A 14,214-nucleotide genomic window follows, 5' to 3' on the forward strand; every position below is an offset into this window, starting at 1 on the left:
TTGACAAGACAAGCCTCTTGTTCCTGCTTTAATTGTGTGATGCCCTCGAGAGTTGAGACAACTTCGCGGATAGCTTCTAGCTTCTCTTCCTCCGTCGCCATTGTTGCTATGATGTTGAACTACAAGCTTCGCTGAACTACAAGCAACTTGGCAGGCAAGTTCCGCGTCATCACTTAACTGTTCGCTGAATGGCTCGGCTACACGTGAGCCATATAATGTTGGTTGGGCCAGACTACGTGCGAGGCTGAAATCAAATTTTGGCCGGAAGTACGTAGGATGGTAACGACCAGGCTACCTGTTTCCTAAAACACAAACAGAATGAAAAGACAAACAAATAAAAGATGCACTATCAGATGCTCTCAGTCACAGAGGACCACTGCTTTCACTGCCATAGCAAAATGCATGCACATAAATTATGTGTGTGTGCTCAGTGGCTTACCTGTTATTCCTTATTAGAATCAGAATTTGATGTTGTGTGTGTGTGTGTGTGTGTGAGTGTGCATCTGCAGAATCACAGATAAATAGACAGACAGACAGACAGAGCGAGAGAGGGGAAGTGATAGCAAGGGCATCGGTTGTCAGGGAGAGCCAAACAGGAAGGAGTAGTGGCGGAGGTGTGGGGAAGACGTCAGTGAGAAATGAATGCTGTTTATTCCTCGGGGCCCTGGGATGCCATCACGACACCTTGAGCTGGCAGGAGCGCTCTGCTCACGGTAATGCAACACCATGGCTTTTGTCATCAGGGAGGGGAAGGGTGTCGGCATGGGGTCACAATAGATCTGTCACGAGGATGACAATGCATTAGATAAAATGGCCTCTGTGGTATCTGACAACAGTCAAGAGTTTGCACTCACTCACACACACACACAAACACACACACACACACACACACACACACACACATACAGACGTATGGAAACACACAGGCGTGCACACACACACACACATAAACACAGACCCAGGCAAACGAACACACACACACACACACATGCTGTCTCACACAAAGTGATATATAGTCAAAACAATGATATTGGATATGTGAGTTATTCATACTGGCATAATAAAAATAGCAAACATGCACAAATTCCAATTAGCTCAGATGCTCAGATGCATGCTCAGATTACAATCTGTGACATTTTCTGGGAATGAAGGGAGTGTAGTAATACTGTAATTAAATAGTAATTACACTTTTATAAAACAGTACGTCAGGATGATGCAAGAACAGCATTGCCAGAGTTCCATTACTTCATGTCATTCTTTCTTAAAGTTAGCACTATTTCCATGTAATTTTTTTTGCATGTTTGCTCTCACAGATGTTATATCAGGATAAATTCCTGTACCGTGTTTGTGTCTGTCAGCTTGTGTTATCCTGGGTTTGAGGGTTTGATCATACTGTGTGCCCAATGCCTTTATGCATGTAGATTGGGCCACAAACACACACACACACACACACACACACACACACACACACAGACACACACACACACACTGGGCAGCACATCAGCAGCAGTCCCACCATTAAAGACGCACACAGCCTGGGCACTCATGGCTGACTGATCCTTTGCATCATGGCATTGTTCGGCTCCGGCTTTCTTTTGAAGGGAGGGTAGGCATCTGTGGCGAAGCATGCAGACACCCACACACACACACACACACACATTCGCACAACCATAAATATCAGGCTCAAGTCATGATTGACTGCTTCAGTGAAGTCCTGTAAGATGGATCATAATTCTCAGTGGTATAGTTCCATCCCATGCTCACTGACCTGGAAGCTCCACAAGAGAGAGAGAGAGAGAGGGGGGATGAGAGTGAGAGACCAGGATGACTGGATGGATAGAGCAATACCAAATAAGAGCGAAGATAAGCATAATCACGAACGCAGGGAGTAAAGCTGTGAAACCGAGGATGAGGGGGAAGAATGAAAGGAGTGTAGTGAAGATGAAGAAGATGTGGAGAAGAGGAGGCAGCTGGGGGTCAGAGCACCCCCCCCACACACACACACACACACACACATACACACACACACATTTCACCACCCACACACCCACCACACCAAACAAGGAAAGTCTCTTTGAGGGAGCGTCTCGGGAGAGTTCGTGGCCCCCGGTGCGTACCGTCTTTAAATGTTTCATGGCATTCCATTTGCAAGATTAGATCTTTCAATTAAGGGAGCGATGGCTGTCTGTCAGACTGCTGCATGCTTGGCTCGGAAGCGCAGGTGTTGGAGTCAGACCTCAGGCTACCGCTACATACACACTCCGAACACAGAACGCAAGAGAGTGGGGAAGAGAGGAGCAGCATGGAGAGTGAGTGTGTGTGTGTGTGAGAGAGAGTGAGTGAGTGTGTGTGTGTGTGTGTGTGTGTGTGAGAGAGAGAGAGTGAGTGAGTGAGTGTGTAATAGGGTGTAGAGAAGGGGAGGAAGTAGATGACAGAGGGGGAAAGACAAACGAAGAGAAAAGTGGAGAGATTGAAAAAGTGAGAGAGGCCAGGTCAAGCATATAAATGAAACAAGGCAAAGGGAAGAGCTATTCTTATGTTGAGTTTTCATGTTTAATAATATAAAGAATTTAAAGAGGACCATTGAAGGAGAGTAGAATAGCGGTCAGGGTGGAAGAAAAGTGGACAGACGAAGACAGGGAGCAGAGAAAGCTTTCCCACCCACTCAGCCCTGATTGTGTCCAACGCCACCACTCCACTCAGGCCTCGTGTCTGCAGCTGTTCCTGCCCACCTCTCCTGCTGCTCTTTGTCCTTTTGTCTTCCATCGCAATCATTCTTTCCTTTCCTCCCCTCACTTCCAACACCCCCCCCCCCTCTCTCTCTCTCTCACACACACACACACACACACACACACCTGCACTCATGCTCTCCTGTGGACTGGTGGAAATGCCATTTCCATTGAATTATGCTGCACTTCACACATGCTGTCAGGAGCAACAGTAGAGGACGTGTAAGGCTCTTCTCAGGCACCTGTTACGCTGTGCACATATAAAGCCATTCGTTCGTTGCTTTGTGGCTGGCCGTTGGTCGTTGGTGGACCTTTTAAGCACTGGTTGCCATGGTATGCTCCCTATATGCTTCTCATTGTTAAAGCGCAACAAGTGGTAGGCTGCCTAGCTCAATACTAACATGTACAAGACAGTAAACATACCACAAACTGTATCAGCATTAACAGTGAATTGGATATATTTTATTTTTGATGTAACAATAATAGAGGTACTAGCATATTTTTTTTCTGAGGCTTTTTGCATTATGTCCTGTTGCAGCCTTCCTACGGTACAGATAATTTGGTGAATGGTATAGTGAGTGCAGCATGTAATTACATTAATGTAATGTAATCTCTAGTTTAACCTCAGTGGCCTTTCTATAGACAAAATGTCCTTTTTTAGAGCGCAAATGAAACCTAAGAACCTGTAGGCCATCGACAGACGCAATGATGACATTTAAAGATGCATAAGCTAGTGCAAGGAATATAACTATCAAGACCACACAAGCATCACACTGAGCACGGGGGCCCCTTAAGGCTGCGTGCTCAGTCCGCTGCTCTTCACCCTGCTGACGCATGACTGCACTGCAACCTACAGCAACAACCACATAGTGAAATTTGCTGACGACACAACTCTGGATCACCAAGGGCGACGAGACTCAATACAGGTTGGAGGTCGACCTTCTGACCACGTGGTGCAGGGACAACAACCTCCTGCTGAACGTCAGCAAGACCAAGGAGATTGTTGTTGACTTCCGGAGAGGTCACACCCAACACCTGCCACTGACCATCGACGGTGCTGTGGTGGAGAGAGTGAGCAGCACCAAATTCCTGGGGGTGCACATCAGTGAAGACCTCTCCTGGACCACCAACACTGCATCACTGGCGAAGAAAGCTCAGCGCCGCCTGTACTTCCTGCGGAAACTCAGGCGAGCAAGTGCTCCACCAGCCATCATGACCACATTCTACCGAGGCACCATTGAGAGCATCCTCTCCAGCTGTATCGCTGTGTGGGGCGGAAGCTGCACTGAATACAACAGGAAAGCCCTGCAGCGCATAGTGAACACAGCTGGAAGGATTATTGGTGCTTCACTCCCCTCCCTGAAGGACATTTACACCACCCACCTCACCCGCAAGGCGACCACAATTGTGAGTGATGCAAGTCACCCCGCTCACAATTTGTTTTATCAACTGCCCTCTGGGAAGAGGTACAGAAGCCTGCGCTCCCGCACCACCAAACTCACCAACAGCTTCATACACCAGGCTGTTAGGATGCTGAACTCTCTCCCCCCTCTCCCCCCTCCACCCTCAGCTACATAACATCCTGGACTTTAGACCCACAATGGCTGCCTTGCACTACTCCACTTGCACTACTCCACTTGTACACTTTCACACTTTGCAACTTGTTGTTGTTGTCCTGTTGTCCTGAAAACACTTCTGAACACACTTCTGCTGCTCTTACATAACTTGCACCACTATGCCAATTGCATACTTAGGTCAAACAGAACTACCTCAGCCATTTATTGGCCTGATTTTTATTGTATTGACTGTCTACTGTATGCACAATTGCACATTTTCAACTCAAATTTTGCTGCTCTTATTTTCTTCATTGTATGTGCCTTCTTATTTTTACTTTTTATATTGTTTACTTGAATGTTATGTTTGTCTGTGGACCTAATTGGTAAAATATGTCTTGTCTCCACCGTGGGATAGTGGGAAACATAATTTTGATCTCTTTGTATGTCTTGACATGTGAAGGAATTGACAATAAAGCAGACTTTGATTTTGACTTTGACTTTGACTTTGAGTTTGTGTAGAGATTACAGATTACATGAGGCCAAAATAATAGATAATGCCAAGAACTCTGGATGATGAAGTGCACCAGGACATCTGTACTGGCAATAATATACCATAATATTTGCCCTCATGTGGCCAACAACATTTTATATGCACATGTTCCTGTTTTTACCACCATTCATAATTCTTATCATAGTTATCATGTTGACACTGAGGGCCAGATGTACGCTTTTGTGCCCACTTCAGGCGTATTTGTTTCGCAATGTGCGTGTACAATCATTGGCGAGGTATGTACAAACAGGCCGCAATGATGTAAAAGCACAAACTGCCTGTCGCGGGAGCTGAACAATGGCACATTGCGTTTTTTGTGTCATGCATATGCATTCATGGGAGGATCCAGGGGAAAGTGGGAGTTTAGCGTAAAGAGATGGGAGGGGAAGCGTAAAGAGCACCTAATTATGTACTCCGCGGTATGTACAAAGACCTTTCAAAGCCTTTCAAAGACAACAGAATCGCTATTTAGAGCAACAGTTTTGTAAGTATTTGTCCCAAAAGCAACCTTAACTTTCGTTGGCCTTTCGAATGTCTTACTTTCACTTTCACGTCATTCACTTAAACTTTCCTACTTGCTAGATTTGACCAGTCTTCCATAGCCTACGTGCACAAGTAGTTTGAGCAGAACTGATCTTCATTATCTCCCTGCTTGTTAACATCTTATCATGTATGGTATTATTTCATGATCTCTTAACGTTTGATTCTTTTTAATGTTGTCATCAGTTAACTAAATTCAACTGCTCTTGTATGTAGGCTCTGCCATTCAGTTGTGGACGTTCGTAAATTGCGATAATGGGCAGAGTGAGGCAGAGAAAGGCACAGTTTACACTATGGATTGAACGATTGATAAATACGACGGAAACTTGGGTCTGACAGCGTTCGCAATCTACGGTTTGTCCATGCCGCTGATAATGCTACGTTTGCAAATGTATGTACATCTGGCCCTGAGTGTTGTTCTTGACGATGGTGTAAAGTGCCCATTATGTGAAGAGAGACCCACTGAAGGGTATCTTCATTATCCACTCCCTCTTGCTGTCGGTAAGATGAGCTCTTGCTGTGGCTTGGCACGACCATTGCAGTAATGCAGCAGTGTCTTCTCCACTACACTAGTCTCCAGATGCTCCCCTCCCCCCTCTGACCTCCTCCCCTGGCACGCAACACACACACACACACACACACACACACACACACACACAGATGCACAAACACACACACACACACACACACACACACACACACACACACACACACACACACACACACATGCATAAACACACAGCACATATATGCACAAGTGCACAAACCCCCAGGGTGAAGCAGGCTCTCTGCCTCACTGGCACTATTACAGCTTCTTCTCCATTTCTCTCTCAATGCCTACCTGTCTGTGTCTGACACTCTCTCACATATATACACCAGTGGTCAATCCATATACTGTGCATAGACGACCTCCCCGCTCATGCTTATAAGCGGCACATTTGGATTGTCATCATTTGGTTTAGCCGCAGACTGATTTTCCATTTTTTTGCAATAGCACAAACTTGCTATAGCACAAACACTGCATTCCATTTTCTCTCATGTAAACATCATTTTAAAACCGTTCCATGCTCTCCCCTCACACCAATCTCCATTCACAGGCAGTGCTGGGGGTTCCGCATGCAAGCCCCTCTCTTGATCCTCTCGCCAAATTGTGCTCCATTTCCGTGAGTGCTGTGACAGCACTGGGGAGGCTGGAGGGAGAGTGCTCTGCCAGATGCTGCTCTCCTCTCCCATCCCTCCTCCCTCCCAGCCCCTAAACACCCCCCCCCCCGTTCCCCATGCTTGTAGCTCTGCGGGGCTTTATCATTGTTAAGAATGAGAGAGAATTAGAGCCGACAAACAAAAAGCAGAACAATCCATCCCTTCGTCAGGTGTCAGAGGTGACACATGCGGGAGTTTGGAGATATCACAGTCCTTGCAACACCCAGAACACAATCTCTCTCTCTCTCTTTCTCTCTCTCTCTTTCTCTCTCTCTCTGTCCTTTCTCTCTTTTCTCTCCATCCATTGCGTCATCCCTTTCTCTCTCTCTCTCTCTCTCTCTCTCTCTCTCTCTCTCTCTTGCGACCAAACTCTTTGTGCTCTCTTCTCATACCAGCTTGGCCACGGCCCAGATAACGTGTCGCGCCAGAGACATGGAACTGGCTGACTCAACCCATTCCGAAATAGATAGGTGCAAAGGGAGGGATAGAGAGATGGTGTGAGGTAGTAGTGGAAATAAAAGAGGAGAGAGGGGGGGGGGGTGGTGATGGAGAAAAACGAATGATATTAGCAGAAGAGGAGTGAAGGAATGTTGCAGAGAGAGAGGAAGAACAAGGAGAAAGCTGAGAGAGAGAGAAAGAGGGAGATTCAGAGGGTAAATGGTTATAGTGTTTGTAGTCTGCTATGCACACAAAATGGATGCCCCTGTCATCAAGTGTTGCAGCACTCTACATAAAATGATATAGCTGTCATTACTATGGCTTGTGATAAACATGAAATACACACATGCATAGGCACACTTACATAGACACACACACACACACACTGTACATACACTTGAAACACAAATGAGGTGTGTGTGTGTGTCTCTGTGTGTGTGTGTGTGTGTGTGTGTGTGTGTGTGTGTGTGTGTGTGTGTGTGTGTGTGTGTGTGTGTGTGTGTGTGTGTGTGTGTGTGCAGCGAAATGAGGAGAATGGTCCAGCCCTATCCCTCGTCCAGCCCTGTCCCTCGTATATCACATGAGAGGACAGACTCCCACACCATCCTCTCTATGTTAAGTGTTCTATTTCTTCCCTTCTTCCATTTTTTTCTTTCATCAGAAAATGCCTGTGAGTGAGCCATGAATAAATTGAATAAAAATGTTGCACGTTCCCCGCGGAACTCTTGTTACAGTACTGGTAAAAGGTCGAGGGCCTCAGATCGATGAAAAATTACATTGTGTCTGGAAGCGGTTTAGCTTTAATTCCCCACCTGCCACGATCGTAAGGAGGGAGTGCGGGAGAGAGAGAATGAGAGAATGAGAGAGAGAGAGAGAGAGGGATGAGAGTGGATTCTGCGGAGCGCTGTGCCAGTCTCCCGTCTCTTGCCTACAGACCTTTTTCTTTCCTTTAACTAACATCCAGCTACCACCAGCCCCGGGAACACAGCCCCTCCATACTGTGAAAACTGCACCTGTCAGATCGGTAAAGTCAAACAGCATGTGGAGGCCGACTCTGGCTGAGATCTGGGCCAGCTGTGGCCCACATGTGGTGAGTGTGGGCCGGATCCGCTCCACAGCCTGCTGCTATCTGAGGTCACTCTCCTCCCCGGGGCACACTGAGTCAATGGAGTGCTTCTGCTTCTGATAAGAAAGTGTGTGTGTGTGTGTGGGGGGGGGGGGGTGATAGAATAGCATGGGTAACGGAATGAAAATGGGAGGGGGGGTTATTGAAAAGAAGCGACGGCTGGAAGAAAGAAGATGGAATGAATAAGGATCACTAAAAGAGCACATGAATAAAGAGATATGCTTGTACAAGAGCCACTGAAAGAGCAGAGTGTCAGAGAGAGGCAGACAGCAGCGACAGCCGAGACAAACACCAAAACAAGACACAGAGTCAGAAAGCCAAACAACACATGCAGGAGAGGGAGAGGGGGCAGATGATGGAGAGAGGGAGGGAGAGAGAGAGAGAGAGAGGGGGAGGGTGAAAGAGAGAAAGGAGTTCCAGTCTTCCGCTCAGCTGCGGGGCCTGGCAGCATCTGAAAAGGCTGGGGCTCTTTCCGTTCCCCTGGGCGGGCGGGATGAGGACCACAGGGAGGCTTTGTGCCCCTCCAGAGGTTCCGCCACAGCCCCCCCTGCAGCCCTGTGCTGCCCACGGACAGCGGGCCTTCTCTCTGGGACGGGGGCAGCTGGCTGGAGCTGGAGTTGGCCCACAGCGAACGCTCTCTCCATACCACCCACGCACCAGCAGCAGCAGCAGCAGCAGCAGCAGCAGGACTAAGGCCAGCAGTCTGCTCTGGACCTCTCTGTCTCATCTAATTTTCACCTTCCTGTCAAATTACCACAGGGCCTGGATGAGGTGTTGGCTCTGTCTCTCTCTCACACACACACACACACACACACACACATAAAAACACACAAGTGACTCTCTCAGTGTTTTCGGCATGCCATGTAAACAATGGAAGTGTATCCTAAGATAAACTTTGGAAAGATGAGAGCAAAATCAATAATTCATATCTTATAATAGGAAAAATGGCAGTGAAATGTCTTGTAGGCCTTGTTTATCTGGAGATTAAATCAGTGAGATTAGAACCATAAAGATAATATTTTTGCTATTAAAATCCACTCAACAACAATAAAATGTGAAGCCATCGATATAGAGCCAATATGTCTGCTTGCATTACACTTTCAATCTTTTACATTTCGTTTTGTTTACACAAGTGTGAAAGTGGGACATCCCAAGCTGTTTCTTTATATTCTTGTGACATTTACAGCATAGAAAGCGTGAGTGCTGTATCTACTGGGGGTTTGTGCGTCATGGCTGGTGGCGGAGTGGAGACCTAGATAGCCAGCGACTCCAGGGCAGAGCCGGCACTGTGCTGGCACAGCCACGGCAGACCTCTGGGGACCTGAAGACAGTCAGCCAATCAGCTGTCGGCCAGCCACGGCTGTCCTGGCGTCACTTCACTGCGTTCGCAGTCCGATCACTCCTGAGGCTTTTCCACTGACTAGCACCCCCCCCCCCCCCCACACACACACACACACACACACATACACACACACACACACACACACAAACACACACATACACACACATACACACACATATATATACACCCGCCCGCCCAGGTTCCCCTCCCCCTTATTTCAAACATATCACAGCCAATAGGCCGTGCTGGAAATAAGGTGAAAAATTATTCCAGATTTGACTTTTTTCTGCCTTAATGTGTATTTAATGACCCAGCGTGTTTCTGAGGCTTTGAGAGAAAAAAAAACGGTGAACTGAAGGAAACCCTCCATCACAGGGGGTGGGGGGGGGGGGGGGGGGTAGCGTGTTCTCTACGTCTGACTCAGTAAAGGTAATGGAGATTACTTTGGCAAGCTGGCCCGCCCCTGAGCATGATCAATTCAAAAACATAGTATTTCACTGTAACACAATGCCAAAGAGAACAAGAATATGGATTTTAGACTTTAAGGTCTAACACAGATTCGTCTGAAGTTTCATACTTTCATTTTGTGCAGTATGATAAATATGTACACTTAGTCAAGCATAACACTCCTAATAGGTACATGTCTACTTGTATCTTCTATATTTATAAGTTTGAATATCAGGATTAGTCATGTATCTGATTCCATCTCATATCTACACTATACAGTACAGCCGTGTTTTTAGCACAATCAGGGTTATTGTTCACTACCACTTTAATTTGCTCACTCAAGCAGTTTCAGTATATGATCCCATGTCTGATATCTTCAAGGCTCTTCACTGATCCACATGTGCATGCTGAAATATACATGGTGTACAATGCTGACTCCATCGATCTCTAAATTGTAGCCATCCTACTGAGCCCCACTGCTGTTCTCTGCCCCTTTTTTTTTTTAGAGTAAACGTGTGTGTGTCTGTGTGTGTGTGTGTGTGTGTGTGTGTGTGTGTGTGTGTGTGTGTGTGTGTAGCCATCCTACTGAGCCCCACTGCTGTTCTCTGCCCCTCTCTTCTGAGAGTAAACGCAGCATTGACTCGCCCTCCGTCTCCAGAGCGCTTTATCTGGCATTTGATGTTTTTTGAGAGATCATTGTACGCCTGAGCCAAATATCACTGTCGTGGGGACCCCGGGGAAAGGGACAAACAGCCTGATGGGCAGCATCGCTGATAGGCTCTTATATAAGCACGCGGCTCGCTCTGTCAGGGGGGAACTCGCGATGCCATATGCTCCGGGAGACTCGGGCGTTGCCAGTGATTTTTTTATTTTTATTTAGTTTTGCACCCTCTCTGCGTTCTCCCCGAATATCCCCCATCGAAGAACAACCAAGATGTAGGTCATGTTTGCGACCAAGCCACTGACAAAAAATATTTATAAAATAAAATAAAAAAAAGTGCAAAATAAATCACTAAAATAAACACACAAGCAGCACATGAGAGATGTTGAGTGTTCTTTTTTCTCCCATTTCCCAAGAATAAGAGGCCATAGAGGCAGAATGAAACATTAAATCATATTACTGGAGAGGTGGGGGAGCGAGGGCTCCTATTTGGCTCCACATAAAGGCTAGTCTGCGGTCCTCCCAAGGTCTTGGCTGCAACAAGCTGGTACGCCATGAGCTTAATGTTTCCTTTAAGCACACGTCATTACTGCTGTTTGTGACCTGAGAGTGAACTTGGAATGAAGAGAAACAGGAAGAGGGAGAGAGAGAGAGAGAGAGAGAGAGATAGAGATAGAGAGAGGAGTGGGTGGAGGAGGAGGGGTTCAGAAGGAGTGAGGAAGACCACGAGAGAGAGAGGAGTGACAGCCCTAAGGACTCACATGTCAGATTCACTTATTCAAAATGGGCCAGTGTGTCATCTTTTTCGCTACGCACTCATGTTTGTTTACGTGCATGTGTATGCATGTGTGGTGAGTGAGTGTGTGTGTGTGTGTGTGTGTGTGTGTGTGTGTGTGTGTGTGTGTGTGTGCATGCATGTGTGACTAAGCTTGCATGATGCTTATGTATGTGTGTGTGTGTGTGTGGGGGGGGGGGGGGGTGTGGCTAAGGGACTGATCTGACCATTGAAGCATGAGGCTAATTAATATTTAATGACATAATGCAATATGTACATGCTGTTATGTAATCAGTGTCACATGTCACATGACATTGAGGCCTTGTGTGGCATTCCAGTGTGGAAAAAAAACAGCCATGTCCATCACCACATCCCATATGTGAAACATCCAACCTCAACAACTCTATAGCAAACCCTCCAATTATCCATCCATCTGATTATGTGCATCCTTGTCACCATCAAGAACATGACAAAGCCACTCAGAATCCTTGTCATCATCGAGAATGTGACACTGCCACAGTGGAGGGGGCGTGATTTGTAATAATCATGACCGAAGCAGGCGTGTTCCCCTGAGCAACACCACCACACTAATGGTTGGACTCCTCACTCCCCCTTCTCTCTCTCTCTCTCTCTCCTTCTCTTTCTCCCTCTCTCCCTCTCTATCTCTCTCTCTTTCTCACACACTCACCCTGTCACGTCCCTCACTTCACTGAAAAATCAACATGAAATAAAGATGTCGAGGCCCTAACCATCTGCCTTCTACACTGGCACTCAAACAAGATGTCAGGCTCCCATTTACCCAAGCGTTAGCCAGAACTGTGAATGGGGACAGAGAGAGTGAGAGAGAGAAAGAGAGAGAGAGAGAGAGAGATGCTCTCACTGGCCTAATGCACTGTGTTAAAACAGGCTGACGTTGGTTTTTTTTAGACTCCTCTTTTCTTCTGGGGGTGTTATTAAAACCACCCATCTGCATATTCATGATGTCGTTTAGCATGTTTGCTCATCACTCAGCATCTTTTATTCAAGCTCCCTTCTCAGACTAAATTTAGGACGAATGCTTAGAGGTTTTACTAGTGGAATCTAATGAAAGGGAAGGCTAAAGGCAGGCCAGTGCGAGTGAAGTACTTTAGAATAATAGTCTCCCTCATTCAGTGTCTATTTCTTTTTCATTGCAGCAGATGGTGCCAATATTTCACAGTAACAAAAAAAAACATTCTATTGCACGAAAAGGCTTTAGCTGCAGAGGAATCCAGTACTCAAAGGCTCCCAGACCTGAGCTTAGGTCTTTTGTCGCAAGTTCACAAAGTGAAAGAGAGCCTCGGTGTTGCCACATCTCATAGTGTGAGAGCTGCAGTCGTACTGTGAGCGTGCCAAACATGGCTAATGCTGTTTTTCAACAGGAAGGAACATGCTATGTTTACTGTAAGTAACAAATCCCCCCCCCACCCCAGAAGTCTTAGCAGAAGTACGAAATGAATACCATGTAGAATTGCAAAGAACGGTGGGCACACGTTATAAATATTAACACAAGCAGGGGAGGCTTATAAAATAGAGAGGCTTTAAATTGGATCTGGGATTATTCTTTGAAATATTCATCCCTCTTGCGTATTGCAGGTGATTCATCTGAAACGCTTAAAGGAAAAGAATGGTCCTTCATGGGTCGGACACCTGCACAGGTCCTAAATGTCCCCTCTGAGCCACCATAATCATGACTCGTTGTTCCATAAGGATGGTGTGTGTGTGTGTCTGTGTGTGTGTTTGTGTGTGCATTGTCAAAGGTCAGGAGTCCGTAGGTCGCCCCAAATATATCCCTTATAAAAATAGCACCACACGTACGTGGTCACTTACTGCTGCCTGTCACATAAATGCACTTTATGGTCAGGGTCACAATGCCAATGCCATTTCAGTATTAGTAGTTCTGTAATTGAATTGGAGATGGATATGTTTCTCTGAGAGGCATATACAAACGTACACAAGCGCACACAACCCCCCCCCCCCACCCCCACCCCACCCCACCCCGCCCCGACACACCCACACACACACACAAGAAAACAAATAAAGAAATAAACAATAAACATTGTATGAATATACATCTATGCATGTACACACACACACACACACACACACATACACACACACACCCACACGGCAATTCTGTTGTGCTCCTTGGATGGGCTGGATGGAGGCAGACCACTGATCCTCCCCACACAGCCTGCGGACAGTGCCAGGGAGAAGTGCTGTGATCTCATTCCCCTCAAACACAGAGAGGGGTGGGGGTAGCTGGAGGTAGAGAGGCAGGCGAAGCGGGTGAACTACAGAGCCCTTGAACTGGCATTTGGCATTTGATTCACTTCAACAAGGCCAACCTGCCAGAGCACACATGTCAAAGAGTTTCATCACGTAAGTACACACAGATTTAGATGTGTGTGTGTCTGTGTGTATAAAAAGAAGGCTATTAAAATACTTTCTCTTCCAAAAAAAGACTATGTTTGTGTTAAAAGAGAGAGAAAGAGAGAGAGAGAATGTAACAGAGCAAAGGAGAAAGAGACTGTATTGGGACCTGTGTTTCTAACTCAAAGCTCATAAATAGCAGTATTGTGATGAATGCATTTTGAAGCAAATGGCTAAAGAACACAGCCACACACACACACACGTACACCCCAAAAGAGGGACAAAATGATAGCAATTTCTTTGAAAAGCCTTAACTGCTCTTATTATCTAATTTTGCACTTTCACCCCCCCCCCCCCCCCCCCCTAATGGCTCTCCCTGCCTTTCAATCCAGCAGCTGCGTCAGTGTTAGAGATCTTTGAGAAAGCGAAGCGTGATTGGGATGGGTGGTGGGGGTGTTG

The sequence above is a fragment of the Alosa sapidissima genome, chromosome 15, assembly GCF_018492685.1.
Source record: "Alosa sapidissima isolate fAloSap1 chromosome 15, fAloSap1.pri, whole genome shotgun sequence".
In the NCBI taxonomy this organism is placed as follows: Eukaryota; Metazoa; Chordata; class Actinopteri; order Clupeiformes; family Clupeidae; genus Alosa; species Alosa sapidissima.